Source organism: Caretta caretta, chromosome 22 (genome assembly GCF_965140235.1).
Source record: "Caretta caretta isolate rCarCar2 chromosome 22, rCarCar1.hap1, whole genome shotgun sequence".
In the NCBI taxonomy this organism is placed as follows: Eukaryota; Metazoa; Chordata; order Testudines; family Cheloniidae; genus Caretta; species Caretta caretta.
This window is the reverse complement of record NC_134227.1, coordinates 2,777,644-2,798,104: the sequence shown is the minus strand read 5'-3', so window position 1 is coordinate 2,798,104 and position 20,461 is coordinate 2,777,644. Positions and strand designations below refer to the sequence as shown.

Genomic DNA, 20,461 nt, shown 5'->3' with positions numbered 1-20,461 from the left:
CAAAGTGAATGCTATCCACAAGTGGCCTGTCCCAAAGTCAAAGAAACAGGTTCAATCCTTCTTAGGCGTGTCCGATTATTACAGACGATTTGTACCGCAATACAGCTAAATCGCCACCCCACTGACAGACCTAACCAAAAAGAAACAGCCAAATGCCATTCAGTGGACCAAAGAGTGTCAGAAGGCCTTTAACCACCTTAAAGCAACACTCATGTCTGACCCTGTACTTAGGGCCCCAGACTTTGACAAACCGTTCCTAGTAACCACAGATGCGTCTGAGCATGGTGTGGGAGCAGTTTTAATGCAGGAAGGACCTGAGCAAGAATTCCATCCTGTAGTGTTTCTCAGCAAAAAACTGTCTGAGAGGAAAGCAACTGGTCAGTCAGGGAAAAAGAATGTTACTCCATTGTCTACGCTCTGGAAAAGCTACACCCATATGTTTGGGGACGGCATTTCCAGCTGCAAACCGACCATGCTGCGCTGCAGTGGCTTCATACCGCCATGGGAAATAACAAAAAACTTATTCGGTGGAGTTTAGCTCTCCAAGATTTTGATTTCGACATCCAACACATCTCATGAGCTTCTAAAAAAGTGGCTGATGCACTCTCCCGTGAAAGTTTCCCAGAATCAACTGGTTAAAATCGTCTTTGAGATGTGGAAAATATTGTTAGTCTTTATATACTTGCTAGTATAGTTCGAGGTGCATGTGTCTTATTAACTCTGTTTTTTCCTAGAACTCCAGGAAGAAATCCCAGCCAGCGTTTCACCCTAGCTGAGATTTGGGGGGCGTTTCATAAATATAAAGGGAAAAGTAAGCACCTTTAAAATCCCTCCTGGCCACAGGAAAAACCCTTTCACCTGTAGAGGGTTAAGAAGCTAGGATAACCTCGCTGGCACCCGACAACAATGACCAATGAGGAGACAAGATACTTTCAAAGCTGGAGGGGGAGGAAAACAAAGTGTCTGGGTCTGTCTGTATGATACTTTTGCCGGGGACAGAACAGGAATGGAGTCTTAGAACTTAGTAAGTAATCTAGCTAGATATGCGTTAGATTATGATTTGTTTAAATGGCTGAGAAAATAAGCTTTGCTGAATGGAATGGATATTCCTGTCGCTGTGTTTTTTGTAAGTTAAGGTTTTTCCTAGAGGGATTCTCTGTGTTTTGAGTCTAATTACCCTGTAAGGTATTTACAAGCCTGATTTTACAGAGGTGATTCTTTTTTACTTTTATTAAAATTCTTCTTTTAAGAAACTGTTTTTTTTTATTTTTCTCAAGATCCAAGGGTTTGGGTCTGTGGACACCTATGCAAATTGGTGAGGATTTTTATCAAACCTTCCCCAGAAAAAAGGGGGTAAGGTTTGGGAAGATTGTGGGGGGAAAGACATTTCCAAGTGGCTCTTTCCTAATAAAAAAACCCTGTTAGACTTTTGGAGGTGGCAGCAAAAGTCGTAGGGCAAAATGTAAAATAGTTTGTACCTTGGGGAAGTTTTAACCTAAGCTGGTAAAAGTAAGCTTAGGAGGTTTTCATGCAGGTCGCCACATCTGAACCCTAGTGTTCAGAGCGGGGAAGGAACCTTGACAAGCAGTCTCTCGTTGGAGTCTGTTTTTGAAGTTTTTTTTGTTGAAGAATTGCCACTTTTAGGTCTGTAATCAAGTGACCAAAGAGATTGAAGTGAAATACAGAATTTCCACAGCAAACCTGGCTCCAAAAGCACAGGGAGCATTTGGGGTTTGTTCTCTTTGCTTTGCCATGTGCAGTCGCACAGAGAGGGCTTTCAAAAGTCTCCCCTCCCACAAAGCGGGAATGGGAAATGATTCTCAACTTGAAGCTTGATGTGAATGAGGATGTCTGGACCACAGGACCAGGGACTAACATGTGTGCTAGAGAAACCAGTGACACACAGAACCAGGCTAAGGAAAATGTTTCCTGGAGTCAATAACTGGAATAGCAGTATTGTGCAGGAGAATGTCTCACAAGAGGCGTTAGTGCATTGTTGGTTTGGTAGCAGAAGTCACAGAGACAGGGGGAGGTCTAGCTTTGGGTTCTGGCCAACAGAGGGATGAATTTTATTGTCTTCATATTTCAATAGAAAAATTCAGACCCAAAATGTGTGTGGTGGGGGGTTCTGTGGTTTGCATTTGTTTTGTTTTGTTTTTCTCATTTGAAATGTCCTTGATAATTTGTCTGGGAAAACCATTTGGACAAGGCCAAGGACAAGTTAGAAGAATTAAAAATCTCCATGGGAGTGAGGGGGTCCCTCAGCGCCGGGGGAGGGGTGGAGATTTTTATGAGGGGAGTTGAGGTGATAAATGAGAGGCTTTTGCTCCAGCGAAAGAGAGGTTTGGCAGGTTCATTTTTATCAAGTGACTCCCCCCCCCCAACACACACACAAACACACACACACACTGCTCCCCTGCTGCTGCTGCCCCAGCTCAAACCCCACTGTCACCCCCAGCATGTGACCTACAGCTTCCTGCTGACAAAGCCCTTATATATCAGAGAAAAACTCCCCTAGGCTGCCCCTTCTCCCAGCTGAGCCCTCCCCGCACAGAGCCCAGGACAGCCCCGACCTAGCTGGATCTCGTGGCAGATGACCGAGGATGCGCGTTGCTGACACAAGGAGCCAAGTGGGCACACACCCAAGCAATGTAATAACTGTGTCAGTTCCAGTGACATAACTGTGCAGTACAAACATTGCCTGAGTATTTCACTCCGTGCACTGAGATGGGAGCGTAAAACACCCACCCACCATTGAAATCCCCCAATTTACTATCTCTGCCCTTCCCAGAAAGTCATAAACTTCAGTTCTTTCTTGCTAGCAGAGGGGAAATTCAAGTGCTACTAATGTTTACGACTGATTAAATAATGTTCAGAGTTTAATTAATATAGTAGAAAAATACACAGTAATTTCTTGACCAAACACCACAAGGTGAAACCGGAACAGAGACAAACCTTGTCAGTAAAGTCACTTTTCCCCAAAGATCCTCAAAATATTCTTAATTCCCACCCCACCGCCATAGGACATCTGTACAGGTTAAGTGCCCTACATCCATCTTCCCATTAGAATTGCCCTTGTTGGACATTCCCAGACCTTGGTATTGGTGAAATACAGAATTTGAGCAGCAAACCCGGCTCCCTGCACCAAGGGGGGGGGGGGAAGGGATGTTCTTCCTGTCACTTACTCCTTTATAATACCACAGAGAAAGATTTTTCAAAAGCCAAACCATCCCCGCACCACCCTCAGTCAGCCAATGAACTGGGAAAAGGTTACAGACAGCAGAGACCTTAGAAACAGTTAAGTCACAACAAGCCCACCTCACAAAGTGGTCGAATAGTTAAAACAATAGCCTGCTAATCTTTCGTCATCCTTGGGGGCAGAAGCTGAGGAAGCCCCCGAAGGTGTGGGGGCCACAGGCTCCCAAGCTGTGGCCCCACCCCTTCCCCCTGAGCCCTCCTCCTCCCCCCCCCAAGATCCCAACCCCACATCGCCCCATCTCCCCGAGACCCTGCCCTCTGCTTGCTCCTCTCCACCCCCTCGTGCAGTCCCTTGCCCTTAGGGCCAGTAAAGAGTTGGAGAGCATAGTTTCCCCAACCTTTAAAAGTTGGGTGCCAGGCCCCACTTCCTCCCCCACCCATTCCAGCACCTCTGCTTCTGGGACTATTTTATTCCCCCCCATCTCTCTGAACCAACCATTTCCGTCCTTCAGCTCAGTGACAGTCCCACACTCTTTGCTTCCTACACACAAAGATTCACACACAGACCTTGCAAGGAAAACCTCCCCAAGGAGTCAGAAGCACCTGAAGTGCTGGAAAATCGAGGAAAACTGACAGTGGGACCCAGAGAGGTTCCCCAGCAGATGAAGGGGATCCCCTGCTGTCCAGGGTCACCAATTGTAGGGAAGAACCAACTGGGTTTGCTTTTGGGAAGCTGCCTGGAATCAGATCTAAAATCATTATTCAGTCTGAGATATGGTAACAGCATCCACAACCTGGATTAAGTTTAGAAGTGTGTGCAACAAGAGTGATGTGATTTTTTAGATAAAGGAAATGCAGTGGATCTAATTTACTTAGATTTTAGTAAGGCGTTTGATACTGTGCCACATGGGGAATTATTAGTTAAATTGGATAAGATGGGCATCAATAGGAAAATTGAAAGGTGGATAGGGAATTGGTTAAAGGGGAGACTACAACGGGTCCTACTGAAAGGTGAACTGTCAAGTTGGAGGGAGGTTACCAGTGGAGTTCCTCAAGGATCAGTTTTGGGACCAATCTTATTTAATCTTTTTATTACTGACCTGGGCACAAAAAGTGGGAGTGTGCTAATAAAGTTTGCAGATGATACAAAGCTGGGAGGTATTGCTAATTTAGAGAAGGACAGGGATACCCTACAGGAGGATCTGGATGACCTTGTAAACTGGAGTAATAGGAATAGGATGAAATTTAATAGTGAGAAGTGTAAGGTCATGCATTTAGGGATTAATGACAAGAATTTTAGTTATAAGCTAGGGACGCATCAACTAGAAGTAACGGAGGAGGAAAAGGACCTTGGAGTATTGGTTGATCATAGGATGACTATGAGCTGCCAATGTGATATGGCTGTGAAAAAAGCTAATGTCATCTTGGGATGCATCAGGAGAGGTATTTCCAGTAGGGATAAGGAGGTTTTAGTACCGTTATATAAGGCACTGGTGAGACCTCACCTGGAATACTGTGTGCAGTTCTGGTCTCCCATGTTTAAGAAGGATGAATTCAAACTGGAACAGGTACAGAGAAGGGCTACTGGGATGATCCGAGGAATGGAAAACTTGTCTTATGAAAGGAGACTCAGGGAGCTTGGCTTGTTTAGCCTAACTAAAAGAAGGTTGAGGGGAGATATGATTGCTCTCTATAAATATATCAGAGGGATAAATACCAGAGAGGGAGAGGAATTATTTAAACTCAGTACCAATGTGGACACAAGAACAAATGGATATAAACTGGCCACTAGGAAATTTAGATTAGAAATTAGACGAAGGTTTCTAACCATCAGAGGAGTGAAGTTTTGGAATAGCCTTCCGAGGGAAGTAGTGGGGGCAAAAGATCTATCTTGCTTTAAGATTAAACTCGATAAGTTTATGGAGGAGATGGTATGATGGGATAACATGGTTTTGGTAATTAAATGTTCATGGTAAATAGGCCCAATGGCCTGTGATGGGTTTTTAGATGGGGTAAGATCCAAGTTACCCGGGAAAGAATTTTCTGTAGTATCTGGCTGATGAATCTTGCCCATATGCTCAGGGTTTAGCTGATCGCCATATTTGGGGTCGGGAAGGAATTTTCCTCCAGGGCAGATTGGAAGGCCCTGGAGGTTTTTCGCCTTCCTCTGTAGCATGGGGCACGGGTCACTTGCTGGAGGATTCTCTGCTCCTTGAGGTCTTCAAACTACAATTTGAGGACTTCAATAGCACAGATATAGGTGTGAGGTCTTTTTTAGGAGTGGTGGGTGAAATTCTGTGGCCTGCATTGTGCAGGAGGTCAGACTAGATGATCATAATGGTCCCTTCTGGCCTAAATATCTATGAATCTATGAATCTATGATGTAGTGGTGGGAGTCTGCTATAGACCACCGGACCAGGGGGATGAGGTAGATGAGGCTTTCTTCCGGCAGCTCACGGAAGCTACTAGATCGCATGTTTACTTTAATTTTCCTGATATCTGCTGGGAGAGCAATACAGCGGTGCATAGACAATCCAGGAAGTTTTTGGAAAGCGTAGGGGACAATTTCCTGGCGCAAGTGCTAGAGGAGCCAACTGGGGGGGGCGCTTTTCTTGACCTGCTGCTCACAAACCGGGTAGAATTAGTGGGGGAAGCAATAGTGGATGGGAATCTGGGAGGCAGTGACCATAAGTTGGTTGAGTTCAGGATCCTGACGCAGGGAAGAAAGGTAAGCAGCAGGATACGGACCCTGGACTTCAGGAAAGCAGACTTCGACTCCCTCAGGGAACGGATGGCCAGGATCCCCTGGGGGACTAACTTGAAGGGGAAAGGAGTCCAGGAGAGCTGGCTGTATTTCAAGGAATCCCTGTTGAGGTTACAGGGACAAACCATCCCGATGAGTCGAAAGAATAGTAAATATGGCAGGCGACCAGCTTGGCTTAATGGTGAAATCCTAGCGGATCTTAAACATAAAAAAGAGGCTTACAAGAAGTGGAAGGTTGGACATATGACCAGGGAAGAGTATAAAAATATTGCTCGGGCATGTAGGAATGATATCAGGAGGGCCAAATCGCACCTAGAGCTGCAGCTAGCCAGAGATGTCAAGAGTAACAAGAAGGGTTTCTTCAGGTATGTTGGCCACAAGAAGAAAGCCAAGGAAAGTTTCGGCCCCTTACTGAATGAGGGAGGCAACCTAGTGACAGAGGATGTGGAAAAAGCTAATGTACTCAATGCTTTTTTTGCCTCTGTTTTCACTAACAAGGTCAGCTCCCAGACTGCTGCGCTGGGCATCACAAAATGGGGAAGAGATGGCCAGCCCTCTGTGGAGATAGAGGTGGTTAGGGACTATTTAGAAAAGCTGGATGTGCACAAGTCCATGGGGCTGGACGAGTTGCATCCAAGAGTGTTGAAGGAATTGGCAGCTGTGATTGCAGAGCCATTGGCCATTATCTTTGAAAACTCGTGGCGAACGGGGGAAGTCCCGGATGACTGGAAAAAGGCTAATGTAGTGCCAATCTTTAAAAAAGGGAAGAATGAGGATCCTGGGAACTACAGGCCAGTCAGCCTCACCTCAGTTCCTGGAAAAATCATGGAGCAGGTCCTCAAAGAATCAATCCTGAAGCACTTGCATGAGAGGAAAGTGATCAGGAACAGCCAGCATGGATTCACCAAGGGAAGGTCATGCCTGACTAATCTAATCGCCTTTTATGATGAGATTACTGGTTCTGTGGATGAAGGGAAAGCAGTGGATGTATTGTTTTTTGACTTTAGCAAAGCTTTTGACACGGTCTCCCACAGTATTCTTGTCAGCAAGTTAAGGAAGTATGGGCTGGAAGAATGCACTATAAGGTGGGTAGAAAGCTGGCTAGATTGTCGGGCTCAACGGGTAGTTATCAATGGCTCCATGTCTAGTTGGCAGCCGGTATCAAGTGGAGTGCCCCAAGGGTCGGTCCTGGGGCCGGTTTTGTTCAATATCTTCATAAATGATCTGGAGGATGGTGTGGATTGCACTCTCAGCAAATTTGCGGATGATACTAAACTGGGAGGAGTGGTAGATACGCTGGAGGGGAGGGATAGGATACAGAAGGACCTAGACAAATTGGAGGATTGGGCCAAAAGAAATCTGATGAGGTTCAATAAGGATAAGTGCAGGGTCCTGCACTTAGGACGGAAGAACCCAATGCACTGCTACAGACTAGGGACCGAATGGCTAGGCAGCAGTTCTGCGGAAAAGGACCTAGGGGTGACAGTGGACGAGAAGCTGGATATGAGTCAGCAGTGTGCCCTTGTTGCCAAGAAGGCCAATGGCATTTTGGGATGTATAAGTAGGGGCATAGCGAGCAGATCGAGGGACGTGATCGTTCCCCTCTATTCGACATTGGTGAGGCCTCATCTGGAGTCCTGTGTCCAGTTTTGGGCCCCACACTTCAAGAAGGATGTGGATAAATTGGAGAGAGTCCAGCGAAGGGCAACAAAAATGATTAGGGGTCTGGAACACATGAGTTACGAGGAGAGGCTGAGGGAGCTGGGATTGTTTAGCCTGCAGAAGAGAAGAATGAGGGGGGATTTGATAGCTGCTTTCAACTACCTGAAAGGGGGTTCCAAAGAGGATGGCTCTAGACTGTTCTCAATGGTAGCAGATGACAGAACGAGGAGTAATGGTCTCAAGCTGCAGTGGGGGAGGTTTAGATTGGATATTAGGAAAAACTTTTTCACTAAGAGGGTGGTGAAACACTGGAATGTGTTACCTAGGGAGGTGGTAGAATCTCCTTCCTTAGAGGTTTTTAAGGTCAGGCTTGACAAAGCCCTGGCTGGGATGATTTAACTGGGAATTGGTCCTGCTTTGAGCAGGGGGTTGGACTAGATGACCTTCTGGGGTCCCTTCCAACCCTTATATTCTATGATTCTATGAACCCCAGTGTCACAGCTCTTGAAATGGCTTGGTCCTTGTATTTTACCAGCCACAGAACTAAAGGGATTTGAAAATAAATCCCTGTTCAGAGTCAATGAGGAGTGAGGGAACTTGGGGCTTTTCATTTCTTAGCCTCTGGCACCATCACATGGCCCTTGCAGTTTACTCTTTATAACAGTGGTCACCACCCATCAACTGCGATCGACTGGTCAATCCTGGAGCCTCAGCCAGTCGATCCCGATCTCTGAGCCACTAAAAGTCCGGCTGGCTGCTGGCACATCTCTATGGTCTGTGGGGAAAGGAGGGGGGAGAGGCAGCTCCACGTGCTGCCCCTGCCCCTAGAACTGTCCCTGCAACACTTAGCCTCAGCCTGGAGCCCCCTCCTGCACCCAAATTCCCCCCCAGAGCCTACACCCCTCACCCTTCCTACACCCCAACACTTTGCCCAAGTCCAGAGCCCCCTCCGGCACTCAAATTCCCCCCCAGAGCCTACACCGCTCACCCCTCCTACACCCCAACACTCAGCCTCAGCCCAGAGCCCCCTCCTGCACCAAAATGCTCCCCCAGAGCCTGTACCCCTCACTGCCTCCCGCACCCCAAAACTCTGCCCCAGACAAGCAGGCTGCTAGAGAGCAGCTTTGGTAAGAGCACATCAGTCTCTAGGTGTCTGTGTGGCGCAATGGGTCAGCGTGTTCAGCTGTTAACCGAAAGGCTGGTGGTTCGAGCCCACCCAGAGACAGCGATAAGCCTGTGCTACTTTCTTGCTCCTCAAGACCTGCTAGGAGCCTCAAAGGTCCCTTTTTGCCACCTCAAAACCGTCCCTCTTGGCCTCAGTGGTTTCAGCTGGTGGCCCTCAGAGTGCGCTGGATGCGACAAAGAATCCCATCTCCCAGCAGCCATGCCAGGGGCTTGGGCTTAATCCTCACGGCCGAGCACAAAACCTTCAGCCGGGAACGTTTCGCTCTCTTCCCGCCAAGTGGTCTCTGCTTCCTGCAACCTTTTCCCCAAGTTCATTGGCTGGCTGGGCAAGAGAGGGTCTGTACTACTGAAAAAGACCAAGTGCCAGGGACAAAACACTCCAATCCCGCTTGGTGTGGGGAGCTAGGTTTGCTCTTCAAATTCTGTCGTTCGTAAATGTCCAGGTCTGGGAATGTCCCACAGAAGCATTTCTAATGGGCAGCTGGCTGCAGAACAGTTAAACTGCACAGAGCTCCTGTGGAGGATAGATGGGAATTAGAAACATTTTGAGGATCGTTTGGGAAATTAGCCTTTGCTGACAAGGTTTGTCTCTGTTCCTATTTCACCTTCCGGTGTTGTGCAGAGGGATCTTTGGCATATTTTTGCAAGCTTAATAACTATCTCCGAACTTCAAACTTCAAAATTGGTGTCATCTGATTTTTGCATTGCCCTGTGAAAAAACAACGGACACGTGGGGCTTTCTACAGGGTGTCATGATGCTAAAGTTGGGGAATTCAATCGCTGTACTCGTGTGTGGGGGGGTTGCTTCTTTACAGCTGACTCAGAGCTTCCAGCCTCGGGCTGCCCCTGCCTCACTGCCAGGCACACCGGGCTGTTAGCTGCACCCACTGTCCTTGCCAGGGGTCCCTGCTGAACCCTGCGGGGTGACTCTGCAGGTGGAGAAAGTGCTGTGTAGCAATGTAGAGCAGGTGCAGGAAGGAGCCAGGGTCACTATTCAAATTCTGAATTGCACAATTTTCCAAAGTTGGGAGTGTCCAAAACCAATTCTATCGGGAAGGCGAATGCAGAGCAGTTACACTGGAGGGGCCCAGACGTCCAATGGGGGTGGCGAGGAAATTAATAAAGGGAAGATCATTACCAAAATTAGTCGTCACTGACAAGATTTGTCTCTGTTCTTATCTCACGTTATGGTGTTATTTAGAGGAATTGGTATATATTTTTACTATGTTAATTAAACCCATAAGTTTATTTAATCAAGCCAAAAACTTTGTGTCACTTATTTTTTCTCTGTCCTAGCAGGAATGAATTGAATTTTGTGATGTTCTGGAAACTGCAGAGAGATTAACTGTGGGAAATTTACAGGTTTCAGAGTAACAGCCGTGTTAGTCTGTATTCGCAAAAAGAAAAGGAGTACTTGTGGCACCTTAGAGACTAACCAATTTATTTGAGCACGAGCTTTCGTGAGCTACAGCTCACTTCAAACCCGATGAAGTGAGCTGTAGCTCACGAAAGCCCATGCTCAAATAAATTGGTTAGTCTCTAAGGTGCCACAAGTACTCCTTTTCTTTTTTTTTTGTGGGAAATTTAGTCTCTGTGTTTGTGAGCTGATGTTTTCCTCTCACAGTTCAGTGACTGCATAGAAATCCTAAGGGGGATCTAAGGGCTGGTGTACACTGGGCAATTAACTGGCAGAGCTACGTCTCTCAGGGTGTGAAAAATCCACACCCCCAAACCAATAGAGTTAAGCTGACCTAAGCCCTGGTTAGATAGAGCTAAATAGAAGGAAAAATTGTTCTGTGAATATAACTTATTACAGCGATGGGAAAACCCCTCCACTCGCTGTAGCAACTGTCTACTCCAAAGTGCTATCGCACTGTCACAGCAGTGTTTTAAGTATAGACAGACTAAGAGTGAGACCAGATCTGGCTCCAGTTCGCATGCTGCGGCACTAAGATTGCAATAATCATAACACTTTTGTCCTTCCGTAGTTGGCAGGATTTGAACCTGCGCGGGGCGACCCCAATGGATTTCAAGTCCATCGCCTTAACCACTCGGCCACAACTACGTGATGTATGGCTATTTCACTACACTATGATTCAGTTCTCACAGAATTGTCACTTCAAATTGCTCAGATCCACTTCCCTTGCAGACATTGCTGTAGATCATTGTTCATTCCCCACACTGACAATTCAGACAGTCCCTTTCCTAGTCAAATCTCCAGCACGTCATTCCAATAGCAGGGGTCAGGATTTCTCTGGGGCATGGACATTTTTCAGGGGGTTGGTGCATGAACTCAGCCTTGCATTCCATCCTTGATGTGTCATGGACTAACAAGAGCAGCATAAAGAAAGAGCCGAGCCAATATCTCCCTGTCAGGGATGCAGGTGGCCACATCCCCTCTGTCTGACCATTGCCATTGCAGGAGAGAAGGGTTCACTGGAGTTGAATGCCCTGTCTCAGACAGGACACATAGGGAAGTTTTGCTGTTCATGGATCTGTGCAAAGGAAATTGTGTCTCTGTGTTTTCCCCAGTGACTCCTACATCCCACCCCCAACATCTTCTGCATGAACGAGGATTCATTCAGAAAGTCATCATGTTTGGGTGTAAAGGTGTGAAATGATGGTAAAATTGACCGTTCTTCCTAGTTTAAATTCTGTAACTTCTACATTGGACAATAATACTCAGCTCTTCACTGGCCATGAATGAAAACCAGGTCTGCCGTATGAGAGACAATAATTCTACCGGAGAACCACAAATGTTCAAACTATAAAAAAGTGACCTCTCCATTGTAGGCCACACTCACTGCTGGGGACCGACACCGGGATAGGGCTGACACTCAGAGGAGCTCTGCGCTTCTGGTCTCCATGGAATTATTTGGACATTAAACCTATCGGGATGAAGAGGTTCGAGTTACCTGTGCCCTGTTCCTTTAAGGCATTGGAGCAATGCTGGGGAGATGGAAGGGCACGGAGCTGGGGAGCAGTGTGTGCTCCAAGGAAAGTTGTTGTTGTGCTCTGGTGGCACAGGGCGGGTGTGGGGATCTTGTAAGCCGTGGGGTTTGTGTAGAGATAAAGTTTACTAATGCCCAGGTTCAATACTGTTCCTGCTCTGGGCTATACAGGGCAGTCTTTATTGAGACTGTTGCTCACTGGTTGAATAGTTGCCTGCAGGGCAATGGGTTCCTAGTTCAAATCCAAGCGCTTCCGTTTAAAAACTTTTTCAAATGAAAATCGATTTCCAGACCCATCTCCAGTGTGTTCAGGAGTCCGCTGAATGGGGATGCTTGAAATGAATGTAAACACTCAGCAGTTCCCCTTGCGAATGTAGAAAACCCAGCAGAGCTGTCCAGCAGCTGAAATCCGCTCCAGTCCTCGCGTCTCCAAGAGGGACACTCTGTATTTGGGGCATGTGCGACACCTCTGGGACGATGACAGGTGAAAAAATGCTGGATTCAATGACAGCTGAGACCACAGGAGGGGAAGGTGAATGGCAGAACCGCACAGAATCATAACACTCAGACCCGGGGCTTCACTGTCACTACCCCTGTGTTTGTCCTCATTTATATCTTAAGAAACACACCCTTCCCTCTCCCCCACACACTGTCACACCCACCTTTTCCCCTGGAGCCCACCCCAACCCTGCCCTACCCCTCTCCCACACACACACCATGGGACACAGCCTCTCTGTGACTCACCCAGGTCGGGACTTAGCTCTGCATCACCCTAACAAGGGACCAATGAGCCTACAAATAGAAAAGACTTCCCTTCGCTTCTTCAGAGTCTCGTTAACCTCACCCAGGAGAAGTTCCAGCACCGGGTGGCTCAAAGCACCAACCTTCCCCTCAGCAGCGGAAGGTGGGAACCAGCTCGATCACACGGAAGGAGGCTCCCCAGCTCTGTTGCTGCTGCTCTGCAGCCTTTCCTATGGATTTGTTTTAGTAATGCAACGCCCGCCAACCCATCCATCTATGAGCTAAAGAGACAATCCCCTAACTGTGGGCTCCAGTGGTGCAATGGGTTAGTGCACAGGACTTATGGAGCCATGCTGCAGTTGTGAGTTCAAACCCCAGCTAGAGTACTGGTTTTCTGTAAGCAGATGGCTTCTGAGATTTGAACTCAGATTGCAGGATTCAGAGTCCTGAGTGCTGACCATTACACCATGGGACCAGTTTCTACTGCCTTCTCTGGTCATCAGTGACCCTCACGGAGCTGGCTTGTGTAAGGGGACTGTTGACCCTTTATTAAAACTTTGTGGGGTTTTTTGGTTGGCTAGTTCCCAGTCCCAATAGAAGGGGGAAGGGTCAATGGGAAATCAGGACCCTGAGAGTGACACTGCCCTGGGGAAATGGTCACCAAGCGGTAGGGAACAAGTGAGAATTGGTTGATGGAGAAAAATTCCTGGTGAAAATTGGCAAAGCTGTGGATATTTTGAAAAGTTACAGTGAATTTACAGGTTTCAGAGTAACAGCCGTGTTAGTCTGTATTCGCAAAAATAAAATGAGTACTTGTGGCACCTTAGGTACTAACCAATTTATTTGAGCATAAGCTTTCGTGAGCTACAGCTCACTTCATCGGATGCACATGAAGATACAAACAGAGAGACAAACACACAGAGAGAAAGAGAAAATCACACACTGCACAGGCCCACACAGACATAAACAAAAACCATACACACAGGCAGTGTTTTAGTCTCATAGCCAAAAGGGTGTTCCCAAACATGGTTTGGGGAGCAAAGATTGAGGAGGGTCAGGGGGGTGAAGAATCACAGAACGAGCCATGCGCTGGGCTCTGCTTCACCCCTCCTGACACAGGTGGCTGGTGGATAGCAGAGCATTGTATATGTGTGAAATCTGCCCTGCACTCGGTAAAGGGAGGGACCTCTGTGTCTTCTGAGCTGGGATTGTATTTTCCACAGGGCAAAATGATTGGCAGAAGCCATTTGCTTAAAGAAAACCAGTGCTCCAGGTGAGGTTTGAATTCACAACCTCAGCACTATTCCAGACAGGACTGCTCTATAAGTGCTATGTGCTAACCCATTGCACCAGTGGAACCCCTAGTTAGGGGCTTCTCTCCTTGTTCCATGAATGTATGTACGGATGAGGGGGTTGCATTAGCTAAAACAAACCCATATTAAATGCTGCAGGACGGCAGCAACAGAGGTGGGGAGCCTCCTTCCGTGTGATCGAGCTGGTTCCCACCTTCCACTGCTGAGGGGAAGGTTGGTGCTTTGAGCCACCCGGTGCTGGAACTTCTCCTGGGTGAGGTTAACGAGACTCTGAAGAAGGGAAGGGAAGTCTTTTCTATTTGTAGGCTCACTGGTCCCCTGTTGGGGCGATGCAGAGGCAAGTCCCGACCTGGGTGAGTCACGGAGAGGCTGTGTCCCATAGTGTGTGTGTGTGGGAGAGGGGTAGGGCCGGGTTGGGGTGGGCTCCAGGGGAAAAGGTGGGTGTGACAGAGTGTGTGGGAGGGGGAAGGGTGTGTTTCTTAGGATATAAATGAGGGCAAACACAGGGGTAGTGACAGTGAAGCCCCGGGTCTGAGTGTTATGACCCTGTGCGGTGCTGCCATTCACCTTCCCCTCCTGTGGTCTCAGCTGTCATTGAATCCAGCATTTTTCACCTGTCATCGTCCCAGAGGTGTCACACATGCCCCAAATACAGAGTGCCCTTCTTGGAGACACGAGGACTGGAGCGGATTTCAGCTGCTGGACTGCTCTGCTGGGTTTTCTACATTCGCAAGGGGAACTGCTGAGTGTTTTCATTCATTTCAAACATCCCCATTCAGCGGACTCCTGAACACACTGGAGATGGGTCTGGAAATCAATTTTCATTCGAAAAAATTTTTAAAGGGAAGCACTTGGATTTGAAGTAGTAACCCATTACCCTGTAGGCAACTATTCAACCAGTGAGCTACACTCTCAGCAAAGACTGCCCTGTATAGCCCAGAGCAGGAACAGCATTGAACCTGGGGGTCAGTAAACTTTATCTGTATACAAACACCATGGCTTACAAAATCCCCACACCCGCCTGTCTCCCACGTCGCCCCTTCCCCTGCCGTCGCCCGCCTGTCTCCCATGTTGCCCCTTCCCTTGCCATCACCCGCCGTCTCCCACATTGCCCTTTTCCCTGCTGTCTCCTGTGTCGCCCCTTCCCCTCCCGTCGCCCGCCTGTCTCCTGCATTGACACTCCCCCTGCCATCACCCTCCTGTCTCCCGTGTCACCCCTTCCCCTGCCATTGCCCAACTGTCTCCTGCCTCGCCCCTTCCCCTGCTGTTGCCTGCCTGTCTCCTGTGTCACCCCTTCCATCACCCTCCGATCTCCCACGTCGCCCCTTCCCCTGCTGTCACCCGCCTGTCTCCTGCAGCCTCTGCATGGCCACGTAATGGGGGAACTCACTACAACTGCATAGTGGGCAGCCTCTTTCATTGCAACACCAGGGGTGGGGCATGAACCACCATCTGGGGGAGACTAACCTCTTGCCCCGCCCCTACCACCTGAGGCCCCGCCCCTTCCACAAACCCCGCTGGAGCCCAGAGCCGCCCCCCCACTGCAGCAGCCAGCATCCGCCAGAGGCTTGTGCCCCCAGGCTTTTTCCCAGCTCTAGAGTGGCCTGCACGGCCCCAGCCGCCGCAGCCCCGGAGCACCGGGAGGGCGGGTTACGCGGCTCTGACTCGACCTGCCATTGAGTCACGGGGCTCTGAGCGCCATCAGCCGGGGTGGGCCAGGCTGCGGCCGGGACCCAGGCCTGGGCAGCATGGCCACGCTTCCCTGACGAGGCATAAGACAGGCCAAGGGCTGTGTGCATCCAACAGGGAAGTGGGATGGAGGCATCTTCGAGCCGGCGCGTCTTGTCTGTTTCTCCCTTGCCGCTTGAGTGGAGGCGGGAAGGGAGCAAAACATGCCAGGTTCAAGGTTTTTTTACTCTGCCATGAGGATTGAGTCCAAGCCCCTGGCATGGCTGCGGGGAGATGGGATTCTGGGTCTTATCCAGCGCACGCTGCGGGACACCAGCTGAAACCACTGAGGCCAAGAGGGACAGTTTTCAGGTGGCAAAAGGGAAACTTTGAGGCTCCCAGCAGGTCTTGAGGAGCAAAGAAGTAGCACAGGGTTACCACCATCCCTGGGGGGGCTCGAACCACCAGCCTTTCGGCCAACAGCCGAACACGCTGACCCCTTGCGCCACAGAGACACCTAGAGACTGATGTGCTGTTACCAAAGCTGGTGCCTAGCAGCGTGCATGTGTGGGGCAGAGTGTTGGGGTGCGGGAGGCAGTGAGGGGTGCAGGTTCTGGGAGGGAGCTTGGTGCAGGAGCGGGCTCCAGGCTGGGCAGGGTGTTGGGGTGTAGGAGGAGCTGTGGGCTGTAGGCTCTGGGGGGGGGAATTTGGGTGCAGGAGGGGTTCCGTGCTGGGCACAGTGTTGGGGTGCGGGGTCTGGAGGGAGCCCCGGGCTGGGGTTTGGGGTGCAGGCTCCGGCTGGGAGGTGCTTACCACTGGTGGCTCCCAGTCAGGAGCTGGCTGCTGGCACGTCTGTGCATGCGACCCCTGGGAGGGAGGGGGGCAGCGGATCTCTGTGCACTGACCACACCTGCAAGCGCCGCCCCTACAGCTGCCATTGGCCGGTTCCAAGCCAATGGGAGCTGCGGGGACAGTTCTGGAGGTGGGGGCAGCGCGTGGAGCTGCCTAACCCCCCACTTTCCCCACGGGCCCCAGAGATGTGCCAGCAGCCAGCCGGGTCTGGGAGGGGCCCGGGGCCAGGGCAGACACGCAGCCTCTGAGCCCCGCTGCGCTGCTGGACTTTTAGAAGCAAAGAGTGTGGGGTTGTCACTGAGCTGAAGGAGGGAAATGGTTAATTAAGAGAGATGGCTGAAGAATAAAATAGTCCCAGAAGCAGAGGTGCTGGAATGCGGGGGAGGGAGTGGGGCCTGGCTCCCAGCTGTTAAAGGTTGGGGAGACTATGCCCTCCAACTCTTTACCGGCCCTAAGGACAAGGGACTGCAGGAGAGGGTGGAGAGGAGCAAGCAGGGGCCAGGGTCTTGGGGAGATGGGGCAATGCGGGGTTGGGATCTTGGGGATATGGGGGGGCTCAGGGGGATGGGGTGGGCCACAGTTTGGGTGCCTGTGGCCCTCACACTTTCAGGGGGCTTCCGAAGCTCCTGACCACAAGGATGACAAAAGATTAGCAGGCTACTGTTTTAGGTGCTCAGCGCCCACTGGCAGCCAGCTCCTGCCTGCACCCCCCACTTGCTAGCTGGCCTGACCCACAACCTCCTCCTCTTCTCCTTCAGCTCCTCCCACCTGCCAGTGATCAGGTGTGTGGGAGGAGGGGGGAGAGGAAGAAATAGGGCGGCATGGCAAAATACTGGACAGGGGTGGGGAGCAGGGCCTGAGATGGAGCAGGGGTCAAGCAAACCCCAGGAACTCTCAAAGTCAGCACCTCTGAGTACAGAAGCCTCCCCTGTGTTATACCAGTAAAATAAAAACCAGCAGGATCTTATTAAAGGGGAAAAGGCAAAATGCCACATTTATTGTGAATACAGAAAGAATCATAGTAAGCAGTTAGTTATAGCTATAACATTCCATTCAATTTTATATTTATTCACACATTCATTCATACACACACACACACAGGTTCTGCAAGGTTGTTGTTATAGTTACCAGCCTTAGAGTTGCTCATGCCAAGCCACTGGCCAGGTGGCCTGAACATGAGGAGGGAGCAGGGCCTTGTCAGATGCTCATCTGATGCTCCTGGAAGTTCGTTTGTAGAATCAGACCCCAAAGTTCTCACTTTGTAGAGTCCATTTTTATAGGAATTTCTTCCTATGCCAGTCTATGGGAATTGCTTCATCATGCTGTTGCTGAATCAATCAGCAGATGGCACATTCCTGACAGCTCCGTGCTGCCAGATGTTATCTTGTTCTTTGGTTCTCCCATCCTTGAGGCTGTTGGGTGGATTCCAGTCTACCCTCCAGGGGTCCTCCGGTTGTTTCCACTTGATGCCTTCTTCAGCAGATGGACGCTGGATTCTTAGGCTGGCACCTCCCTGATCATTCAGTTATTATCCACACCAAGCATCCATCCACATACATCTTCTATCTCTATTTTAATCACAATTGTTGACAAAGCGAGATGAATACAACAAAAGGGTGGGGAGTCTCTGGGTGCTATTTCTGTTCTTACAAAGAATTGCTTTGAGAATAGACTCTGTCTCAGAATGTACTAACACAATTAGCAGCTTGCAACTTTCACACAGAGAGGGAGAGAAACAGTACCAAAAACCAAGAGACCTCTTAATCAGCAATACCCTGGAACTTAAACTATGGGGAATCAAACTCATTTGTGATTTTAATACAGAACTTCTTTAATATGATCCAACACCTGAGTCTGAGCTACCAGGATCCCTGCCACAGAGCAGGGTGCACAAGTCTCAGCCTCCCTTTCCCACACATGGCTCTGGACACCACCAGGAATGATTTGGCTCCTGGCACGCAAGAGCTGAGTTGCCTGGACAGGGGCTTGAACCCTGGTCCCGCCCATTAAAAGCCTGATGCTCTGTGGACTGAGCTGGTCAGGCTTGCTGAGAGCCTCTCCCCATCCTCTTTTTCTCCACGGCCACTGCCAATTCTTCCTCCTCTTCCTCCCTCCTGCACCTCAGGGTCAATAAATCTCTGCACCTAGACAGCCGGCCCGCCCTCTGCACCCCAATCCCCCATGCCTAAGCCTCCCTGCCAAAGTCCTGCACCTGGCTCCATAGAATTAAGTCTCACATCTCGCTGGGAACTCGACTTCTTGTGCCCAGAGAGTCTCTGCCCCCTCAGTCGCTGACCTGAGAAACTCAGTGTCAAGGTTCCTTCCCACTCTGAACTCTAGGGTACAGATGTGGGGACCTGCATGAAAACCTCCGAAGCTTACTTTACCTGCTTAGGTTAAAACTTCCCTAAGGTACAAATTATTTGCCCTTGGATTTCCACTGCCACCACCAAACTTTATCTGGGTTCCTGAAAAAATGGAGTTTGGACACGTCTTTCCCCCCAAAAATCCTCCCAACCCTTGCACCCCACTTCCTGGGGAAGGTGTGGTAAAAATCCTCACCAATTTGCATAGGTGACCACACACCCAAACCCTTGGATTTTAGAACAATGAAAAAGCATTAAGTTTCCTTACAAGAAGACTTTTAATAGAAGTAAAGGAATCACCTCTGTAAAATCAGGATGGTGAATATCTTACAGGGTAATTAGATTCAAAACATAGAGAATCCCGCTCAGCAAAACCTTAAGTTACAAAAAAGACACACAGACAGAAATAGTCATTCTATTCAGCACAGCTTATTTTCTCAGCCATTTAAAGAAATCATAATCTAACACATACCTAGCTAGATTACTTACTAAGTTCTAAGACTCCATTCCTGTTCTGTCTACGGCAAAAGCATCACACAGACAGACACAGACCCTTTGTTTTTCTCCCTCCTCCCAGCTTTTGAAAATCTTTTGTATCCTCATTGGTCATTTTGGTCAGGTGCCAGCGAGATTACCTTTAGCTTCTTAACCCTTTACAGGTGAGAGGATTTTTCCTCTGGCCAGGAGGGATTTTAAAGGGGTTTACCCTTCCCTTTATATTTATGCAAGGCTGATGGCTGCAGTCCCTCAATCACCGCTGAATACGCTGTGGTCGCTGAAAGAGAGGCTTCTGCTGCTGTGTTGGATTTCCTCTTCGCTGGCGAGGGGCCCTCTGGTCTCAAGTCAGACCCAAGGACACTGTGGGACTCACCAACAGGTCCAGTGCTCACCGCTGGGTCAGTTCTCCCCCCATATGGGTGTTTCCTTGCCTGGGTGAATGAGCCCCCAGACTGCTGCTCCCCATCCCCTGGGGTCCCACCACTACCCCGACCCAAAGACAGCTCAGTCCCCACAAGTGCTCCCAAGGTGGGGTGAGAGACTCCTGGTGCTCCACTCCCCAGCTCCCCCAATTCCGCACTCTCCTTCACCTGGTCTCCTGACAAGTCAGGCCCCAACACTAGCCTGGACCCAAGCCTCCCAGGGACTGGCACACACAAAAACCTTCTTCCTGGGGGAGGCACAGGCCCACCCCAGGCACTGCAGACACATGCTCTTCCTCCCACTCCACTCGTCTCGCAGATGTTTCACGCTCCTCCAAGTCCCAACCAGCAGCCCCGCCACCTGCACCCCTCTCCAACTGGGGGGGCTGAGCCCCACCCTCCTCCCCACTCCCACGAAGGGAAGCCGAGCGCTGGGTGAAACCTAACGCTGATGGGGCAATTCTTTCAGACTCTCCACGGAGCCCACATCACTCTGCTGTAGGAGGGAGCCCTCAATACGAAGCAAAAGCTCCAAACATTCCCCACACCCTGTCTCAGACAGGCCAGCCAGATCAGCACAGCCACGTGAAGGCAGAAAAAGAGGCAAGGAGACAGAGCTTCCACCTCCACCCTGTGAGATGCAGCTATCTGGGAGGAACCTGCGATATGCCCAGAGGCCTTTATTCCTCCAGCCTGTGAGGACAGAGGGGATGTCAGGAAGTTTCCCCTTCAATCCCACACACTAGAGGCCCTTCTTAGGAAAGGCAAAATCCTGAAGAGAAAAGGACACGCAGAAGGATGCAAAAGTGATAGACTTTTATAATCTTGGGAAATAGCTCAT

At 49.6% G+C, this 20,461-nt stretch overlaps 2 non-coding genes across 2 annotated transcripts; one reads left to right on the top strand and one right to left on the bottom strand.

Annotated features, from left to right (window-relative positions):
* The first annotated feature begins 8,775 nt into the window (after window positions 1-8,775).
* On the top strand, window positions 8,776-8,849 carry TRNAN-GUU (transfer RNA asparagine (anticodon GUU)). Its single transcript has one exon. It is a non-coding gene; the product is annotated as a tRNA-Asn (tRNA).
* A 1,943-nt stretch (window positions 8,850-10,792) lies between these two features.
* TRNAS-UGA (transfer RNA serine (anticodon UGA)) lies at window positions 10,793-10,874 on the bottom strand. The gene has a single exon. It is a non-coding gene; the product is annotated as a tRNA-Ser (tRNA).
* Between the last annotated feature and the right edge of the window lie 9,587 nt (window positions 10,875-20,461).